Source organism: Salmo salar, chromosome ssa03 (assembly GCF_905237065.1).
Source record: "Salmo salar chromosome ssa03, Ssal_v3.1, whole genome shotgun sequence".
NCBI classification, from domain to species: Eukaryota; Metazoa; Chordata; class Actinopteri; order Salmoniformes; family Salmonidae; genus Salmo; species Salmo salar.
This window is the reverse complement of record NC_059444.1, coordinates 51,695,693-51,705,085: the sequence shown is the minus strand read 5'-3', so window position 1 is coordinate 51,705,085 and position 9,393 is coordinate 51,695,693. Positions and strand designations below refer to the sequence as shown.

The 9,393-nt window shown below is 44.3% G+C and overlaps 1 pseudogene; it reads left to right on the top strand.

Moving 5' to 3' along the window:
• Nucleotides 1–67: 67 nt before the first annotated feature.
• Nucleotides 68–9,393, top strand: part of LOC106600736 (heat shock 70 kDa protein-like) — a 31,939-nt pseudogene continuing 22,613 nt past the window's right edge.

The following is a 9,393-nucleotide window of genomic DNA, read 5'->3' as shown; positions in this document are numbered from 1 at the left end:
CTTGCTCCTAGGTTTTCGTAGAATAATATCAATTTCTAAAACTGTCTGCTAACTCCAAACCATCAAGATGTCATCAGCTAAAACCTTGTCTATCGGCATTGACCTGGATACTACCTACTCCTGTGTGGGGATGTTCCAGCATGGCAAAGTGGAGATCATCGCCAACGACCAGGGCAACAGGACCACACCTGCCTTCACAGACACAGAGACTCATCGGTGACGCAGCAAAGAACCAGGTGGCCATGAACCCAAACAACACCGTTTTCGACGCCAAGCGCCTCCTTGGTGCTGGTGAAGATGAAGGAGATCACTGGGGCCTACCTAGGCCAGAAGGTGTCCAACGCAGTCATCACAGTCCTCGCCTACTTCAACAACTCACAGAGACAGGCCACTAAGGACGCTGGAGTGATCACTGGGCTGAACGTGCTGAGGATCATCAATGAGCCCACAGTGGCGGCAATCGCCTATGGAACGGACAAAGGCAAATCCAGGGAACGCAATGTCCTGATCTTTGATCTGGGCGGGGGCACCTTCGACGTGTCCATCCTGACCATCGAGGATGGGATCTTTGAGGGGAAGGCCACTGCTGGGGACACTCACCTGGGTGGGGAGGACTTTATTATGGATCGCCATTAGCTGCTGCCAAGGCAGTAGCTACCCCTCCGAAACTAACTGCAGCTTTTTGTTAAGCATTGCAGTCATTTCAGTCGCTGTAGTAGCTGACATCTATAGTGTTGAGTCATCCACATACATAAACACACTTGCTTTACTCAAATCAGTGGCATGCCGTTGGTCAAGATTGAAAAAAAGCAAGGGGCCTAAACAGCTACCCTGGGGAATTCCTGCTTCTACCTGGATTAAGTTTGAGAAGCTTCCATTAAAGAACACCCTCTGTGTTCTGTTAGACAAGTAACTCTTTATCCACATTATATACAGGGGGTGTAAAGCCGTAAGACACGGTTTTACAGCAGCAGAATATGATCGATAATGTCAAAAGCTGCACTGAAGTCTAACAAGACAGCCCAAACAATCATTTTATCATCAATTTCTCTCAGCCAATGATCAGTCATTTGTGTAAGTGCCGTGCTTGTTGAGTGTCCTTCCCATTTTTTCCAGAAGTTTACTAAGGTTTAGTAGCAGGCTGATTGGTCGACTATTTGAGCCAGTAAAGGGGGCTTTACTTTTCTTGGGTAGCGGAACAACTTTAGCTTCCTTCCACGCCTGAGGGCACACACTCTCTAGTAGGCTTAAATTGAAATCTTCAGTAATTTTGCATCCAGATTGTCAGACCCCGGTGGCTTGTCATTGTTGATAGACAGCAATACTTTTTTTTCACCTCTTCCTCACTGACTTTACAGAATTCAAAAGTACAATTCTTGTCTTTCATAATTTTGTCAGATATACTTGGATGTGTAGTGCCGGCGTTTGTTGCTGGCATGTCATCCCTAAGATTGTTTATCTTGCCAATAAAAGTCATTAAAGTAGTTATCAGTGGGTAATATCAGTGGGTTTTGTGATAAATGAGCCATCTGATTCAATGAATGATGGAGCCGAGTTGTTTTTTTTTCCCCAAAAAATGTAATTTAAGGTGCTCCAAAGCTTTTTACTATCATTCTTTATATAATTTATCTTTGTTTCATAGTATAGTTTATTTTTATTTAGCTTAGTCACATGATATCTTAATTTGCAGTATGTTTGTCAATCAGTTTGGCTGCCAGACTTATTTGCCATACATTTTGCCTCATTCCTCTCAACCATAAAAATGTTCAATTCCTCGTCAATCCAAGGGGATTTAACAGTTTTTACAGTAATTTTCTTAATGGGTGCGTGCTTATTAGTAACTGGAATAAACTGGAATAAATATGTCAAGTCCAGCATCTGGTTGCTCCTCATTACACACCACAGACCAGCAAATATTCTTTACATCATCAACATATGAATCACTACAAAACTTATTGTATGACCTCTTAAACACTATATTAGGCCCAGCCTTTGTTACTTTGGTTTTCCTAGATATGGCTATTATATTGTGATCACTACATCCTATGGATTTGGATACTGCTTTAAAGCAAATTTCTGCAGCATTAGTAAAGATGTGATCAATACATGCTGATGATTTCATTCCTGTGCTGTTTGTAGACACCCTGGTAGGCAGACTGACACCTTAACCAGGTTGCAGGCACTGGTTACAGTTTGAAGCGTTTTATTGAATGATTTTATTGATGAAAGCCAGTCAATATTTAAATCCCCCAGAAAATATACTTCTCTGTTGATATCACATACAGTGGGGGGAAAAAGTATTTGATCCCCTGCTGATTTTGTACGTTTGCCCACTGATAAAGAAAGGATCAGTCTATAATTTTAATGGTAGGTTTATTTGAACAGTGACAGACAGAATAACAACAACAAAAATCCAGAAAAACGCATGTCAAAAATGTTATAAATTGATTTGCATTTAAAATGAGGGAAATAAGTATTTGACCCCCTCTCAATCAGAAAGATTTCTTGCTCCCAGGTGTCTTTTATACAGGTAACGAGCTGAGATTAGGAGCACACTCTTAAAGGGAGTGCTCCTAATCTCAGTTTGTTACCTGTAAAAAAGACACCTGTCCACAGAAGCAATCAACCAATCAGATTCCAAACTCTCCACCATGGCCAAGACCAAAGAGCTCTCCAAGGATGTCAGGGACAAGATTGTAGACCTACACAAGGCTGGAATGGGCTACAAGACCATCGAGCAACCAGCTTGGTGAGAAGGTGACAACAGTTGTTGAGATTATTAGCAAATGGAAGAAACACAAAAGAACGGTCACTCTCCCTCGGCCTGGGGCTCCATGCAAGATCTCACCTCGTGGAGTTGCAATGATCGTGAGGAATCAGCCCAGAACTACACGGGAGGATCTTGTCAATGATCTCAAGGCAGCTGGGGCCATAGTCATCAAGAAAACAATTGGTAACACACTACGCCGTGAAGGACTGAAATCCTGCAGTGCCCGCAAGGTCCCCCTGCTCAAGAATACATATACATGCCCGTCTGAAGTTTGCCAATGAACATCTGAATGATTCAGAGGACAACTGGGTGAAAGTGTTGTGGTCAGATGAGACCAAAATGGAGCTCTTTGGCATCAACTCAACTCGCCGTGTTTGGAGGAGGAGGAATGCTGCCTATGACCCCAAGAACACCATCCCCACAGTTAAACATGGAGGTGGAAACATTATGCTTTGGGGGTGTTTTTCTGCTAAGGGGACAGGACAACTTCATCGCATCAAAGGGACAATGGACGGGGCCATGTACCGTCAAATCTTGGGTGAGAACCTCCTTCCCTCAGCCAGGGCATTGAAAATGGGTCGTGGATGGGTATTCCAGCATGACAATGACCCAAAACACACGGCCAAGGCAACAAAGGAGTGACTCAAGAAGAAGCACATTAAGGTCCTGGAGTGGCCTAGCCAGTCTCCAGACCTTAATCCCATTGAAAATCTGTGGAGGGAGCTGAAGGTTCAAGTTGCCAAACATCAGCCTCGAAACCTTAATGACTTGGAGAAGATCTGCAAAGAGGAGTGGGACAACATCCCTCCTGAGATGTGTGCAAACCTGGTGGCCAACTACAAGAAACGTCTGACCTCTGTGATTGCCAACAAGGGTTTTGCCACCAAGTACTAAATCATGTTTTGCAGAGGGGTCAAATACTTATTTCCCTCATTAAAATGCAAATCATTTTATAACATTTTTGACATGAGTTTTTCTGGATTTTGTTGTTGTTATTCTGTCTCTCACTGTTCAAATAAACCTACCATTAAAATTATAGACTGATCATTTCTTTGTAAGTGGGCAAAAATCAGCAGGGGATCAAATACTTTTTCCCCCCACTGTACATTATCAAGCATTTCACAGATATTATCCAGATACTGACTGTTAGTACTTGGTGTTCTATAGCAGCTTCCCACAAGAATGGGTTTTAGATGAGGCAGATTAAGCTGTAGCCATATTACTTCAACAGTATTTAACATTAGATCTTCTCTAAGCTTTACAAGAATGTGGTTCATTATATAGACCGCAACACCACCCCTGTTGGCATTTCTGTCTTTTCGGTAAATGTTATAACCATGTATTGCTACCACTGTATCATCAAAGGTATTATCTAAGTGAGTTTCAGGTATTGTCAGAATATGAATGTCATCTGTTACAAGCAAGTTATTGACTTCATGGACCTTGTTTCTCAGGCTGCATATGTTAATATGGGCTATTTTTAGCACTTTACTGGGTTGATTGATTGTTTTTAATGCTTTACTGGGAAGCTTATCAGAAGTAGACTTGATAGTGCAGGGTGAGCTGCACAAAGTGGTCTTCCTACTAGGGCACACCGCCTCAATGCTAACAGTGTTACTCTGGTTCATAGGCTCATGATTACTGCATCCAGTAGCTGTAGTATTAACAAAGGTATTCAGGGAAATTAGGGTGACATAAATTAAGTTACTTACATTGTGTCTGCCAACGCCCCGAGGATAATGTTAATTTAATGCAGCATTATGATGACTCATTGTCACAATGGTAGGGATGAGCTAAGCTGTTCTTGGTCATTGATAAGTCATTGTTTCAACGCAGCCTTGAAATGCATGGACAGGAAACAAGGTGATTTGGATGGACTCCTGTTGAGTATCTTCTGTTTCCAGAAGGTGTCAAAGTTATATATAAAAGTGACTCCAGCAGAGATACAATAATCTTTTAGCCAGATGTGTAATGCCAGTAGCCTGCTGAATCGTTCACACCCGCGGCCCAACAATGGTACTGGACCTGAAATGATTGGCTGTTTTTTAAAATCTTTTAATGCTAAAATCAGTTCTTTAAAATACATTTTCAGATGTTCCGAGCTAGCCCTCCTGATGTCATTTGACCCCACGTGGACTACGACAATGTCAATTCACGGCATCTGTCGTAGAACAGTCGGAAGCAGCTTTTGGATGTCCTGTACTCGTGCACCTGGGTAGCACATGGTTTTTGACTTGGGAACCGAGATGTTTTCACCGTAGAGCTGCGTATGATGACAGGTGGCGATGTTAAATGGGCCGGTCTCTCAGGCAGCCTCACGGTCTGATGAGGGTGGGAGCTCCAAGGATCTGAACCCAAGGTAGAAGCTACCGGAGAGGGAGACAGAACAGAGGACGAAGACGCAGGCACTTCCGGATCCGATCTTGAATGGGAAGCCCCCAAGGAAGAAGGCGCTGGAACCTCTGGATCCAGGGCGGCAAAGCTGCTTCTTGTCTGTCAGGTCCGGGCTCAACACCTCCAAGGAGACACCCGTTGCCAGAGGACTCTGTCTTTGACTTCCACAGCGAGTGACGTATCTCTATGGCTGGTTGGTTGGGTCGAGAACAGCTTCGTTCTCCAGGGAAGGGGGAGACCCCTTCGGGGATGGAACCCTGCTGAGCTCGGTGGAGAGCCGACACTTCCACCAGACCAGAGCGGCGTCCGGCTACTGGGGTGGAAGAAAAATAAAAAGTAGGAGGGCGTGGATTCCCCAGTAGCTTGTGTAGGTTTGCTACTTGTTTGCTAAGCGTAGCCACTTCGCCCCTGTAGTCCTCCGCAAGCAAGCAGTTGCTACATTGAAAGTCAGTGCGGTCCACATTGTCCCAGAACAAAGCAAAGTAAACACAGCTCCTGCAGTGCTGGAAACGTTCAATAGCGACCTCCATTTGAGCCGCCGAGCCAGCTAGGCTAGCTGGGATTCCGTGTCTCTCACCCTCTGTGGAATCTGGAGGGATCCCGGGAGTATATGTATATGAAAACACTGTCAACTTTACAAAAACAATAAACCGAGGACTCTCGTTAAGGTTTTGTCAAATCAAATCAAATTGTATTTGTCACATGCGCCGAATACAGTGAAATGCTTAGTTACAAGCCCTTAACCAACAACGCAGTTTTAAGAAAATACAAAAAAGTAAGAGATTAGAATAACAAATAATTTAAGACCAGCAGTAAATAACAATAGCGGGGATATGTACAGGGTGTACCGGTACAGAGTCAATGTCAATGTGCGGGGGCACCGGTGTCGACATAATTGAGGTAATATGTACATGTAGGTAGAGTTATTAAAGTGACTATGCATAGAAAAATAACAGCAGCGTTCGGGAGGGGGGGGGGGGTTCAAATAGCCTGGGTTCAAATAGCCTGGGTGACCATTTGATTAGCTGTTCAGGAGTCTTATGGCTTGGGGGTAGAAGCAATTTAGGAGCCTCTTGCACCTAGACTTGGCGCTCCGGTACCGCTTGCTGTGCGGTAGCAGAGCGAACAGTCTATGACTAGGGTGGCTGGAGACTTTGACAATTTTTAGGGCGTTCCTTTGACACCGCCAGGTATAGAGGTCCTGGATGGCAGGAAGCTTGGCCCCGGTGATGTACTGGGCCGTACGCACTACCCTCTGTAGTGCCTTGCGGTCGGAGGCCGATCAGTTGCCATGCCAGGCAGTGATGCAACCCATCAGGATGCTCTCGATGGTGCAGCTGTAAAACCTTTTTAGGATCTGATGACCCATGCCAAATAGGTTTTGTCGTGCCCTCTTCACGACTGTCTTGGTGTGCTTGGACCATGTTAGTTTGTTGGTGTTGTGGACTCCAAGGAACTTGAAGCTCTCAACCTGCTCCACTACAGCCCCGTCGATGAGAATGGGGGCGTGCTCGGTCCTCCTTTTCCTGTAGTCCACAATCATCTCCTTTGTCTCGATCACGTTGAGGGAGAGGTTGTTGTCCTTGCACCACATGGTCAGGTCACTGACATCTTCCCTATATGCTGTTTCATCATTTTCGGTGATCAGGCCTACAACTGTTGTGTTATCAGCAAACTTAATGATGGTGTTGGAGTCGTGCCTGGAAATGCAGTCATGAGTGAATAGGGAGTACAGGAGGAGGCTGAGCACTCATCCCTGAGGGGCCCCAGTGTTGAAGATCAGTGTGGCGGATGTGTTGTTACCGACAATTACCACCTGGGGGCGGCCCGTCAGGAAGTCTAGGATCCAGTTGCAGAGGGAGGTGTTTAGTCCCAGGGTCCTTAGACTAGTGATGAGCTTTGAGGGCACTATGGTGTTGAACGCTGAGCTGTAGTCAATGAATAGCATTCTGACATAGGTGTTCCTTTTGACCAAGTGTGGAGAGCAATAGAGATTGCATCATCTGTGGATCTGTTGTGCGGTGTGCGAATTGGAGTGGGTCTAGGGTTTCTAGGATAATGGTGTTGATGTGAGTCATGACCAGCCTTTCAAAGCATTTCATGGCTACAGACGTGAGTGCTACGGGTCGGTAGTCATTTAGGCAGGTTACCTTAGTGTTCTTGGGCACAGGGACTATGGTGGTCTGCTTGAAACATGCTGGTATTACAGACTCAGACAGGAAAAGGTTGAAAATGTCAGTGAAGACACTTGCCAGTTGGTCAGCACATGCTCGGAGTACATGTCCTGGTAATCCGTCTGGCCCTGTGGCCTTGCAATACTGACCTGTTTGAAGGTCTTATTCACATCGGCTGCGGAGTGCGTGATCACACAGTTGTCCGGAACAGCTGATGCTCTCATGCATGTTTCTGTGTTACTTGCCTCGAACCGAGCATAGAAGTTATTTAGCTCGTCTGGTAGGCTTGTGTCACTTGGCAGCTCTCGGCTGTGCTTCCCTTTGTAGTCATGACTCTCCTGTGAGTATTCAAGGATCAGGTTACAGTGGATCAGCATTCAATAGAACCCTCTCACCCGCAGAGGGGGGAAGGGTGGATGTGGAGGTTTTATGACACCTCACGTCGATTGTAGACAGCAGACGATTCCTTTTTGGGTCTAATTTGGGCGAATGGAATGTCTCTTTGTGTTACAGAAGAGTTTGCCGCCCAAAAACATCAAACAATGGACACTGGGACAATATATTTCAACATCCGAATGTTGAATTATGAGAGATAGACATTAATTTTCCATATTCCATCTTGAGATGTCATTAAAATTGTTATAAAGACGTTATAACAAAAACATTGTAACTTCAAGAGCTTTAACACTATGTATATCAAGTTTACATACTTTACGTTGTGTAGAAAATATTCAGGATAAAGAGAATGTATTTTAGTGACGATAAGATTGAGATTTTAGTTCTCTAACGAGATCATAGTAAATTGTGATACCTTGCCTCATAAATAGCCACGCCCCAGGGAGCGTGTCAGCATGACGTAAATTCCCCTTTTTTATTTATTTTTTATTTAACCTTTATTTAACTAGGCCAGTCGGTTAAGAACAAATTCTTATTAACAATGATGGCCTACTAAAAGGCAAAAGGTCTCATGCGAGGACGGGGGCTTGGATTAAATAAAAAATACAAAAATAATAAACATAGGACAAAACACACATCACGACAAGAGAGACAACACTACATAAAGAGAGACCTAAGACAACAACATAGGAAGGCAGCAACACATGACAATACAGCATGGTAGAAACACAACATGACAACAACATGGTAGCAACACAATATGGTAGCAGCACAAAACATGGTACAAACATTATTTGGCGCATACCAAGGGTATAAAAGTGTTGAGTTAAGAATTAACATATCAGACTGGAAGGTCCACCATCTGCAGCTGAGGTCTACGATTAGTCACAACCCCGAAACGCAACACAATGTTGAAGAAGACAAAGGAACCTCTTAAAAATCAATGCTATGGTTGAGTAGCTGTTCTGCATCTAAGAAGGTTAATTTAAGTAGGACCATCCGGTTATTCCCTTCAAATCCTCGTGTCCTACACTGCTTTCATCACCGCTCTGGGATCATCAACACGGCTGACTAGCCGTCCTCAGGAGACCACTCTTCCAGAACGAGTGCAAGTAAACCGACAACTAAGAAGGACAGTGTGACATCTTGTGGACAAGAGACTTACACCAGAAAACAAAGGAGGCCATCCGAAATAAGAAGGCCCAATCAAACCCTCCTCACCAAGCGGAACCTGGCCCCCGAAGGCCTGGGCCCAACAAAGATACCCGACGAAGACCTTTAACACGTAAATACATGCATTACTTCTTACCCATAAGAGCGGCAGTTCAGGGCAAGGTATTAGGCTTATTGCGAGTGTAGTTCCCAAATGTATCCAAGTGTTGCTTCTCTCTCTCTCTCTTTAACTCTCCATCTTGTGTAACCAGTGTCATATTGTGTTAGTCCGCTAGGGACCTGCTGTCATCAAAGTTTCTAATCAATAACCTATACCGTGTGTGTGTGTATGTTATGTTATCATTTAGCTTGTTAGTAAATAAAAAATCTAATCAATTTGTGTGGTATGGAATGATCAGTGAGACCCGGGTTTTTGCAGAGTCTACGACGTTCAGAATGACACTCATAGGAGGAAATTATTCATTAGTGACTGGTATGATCTCTATA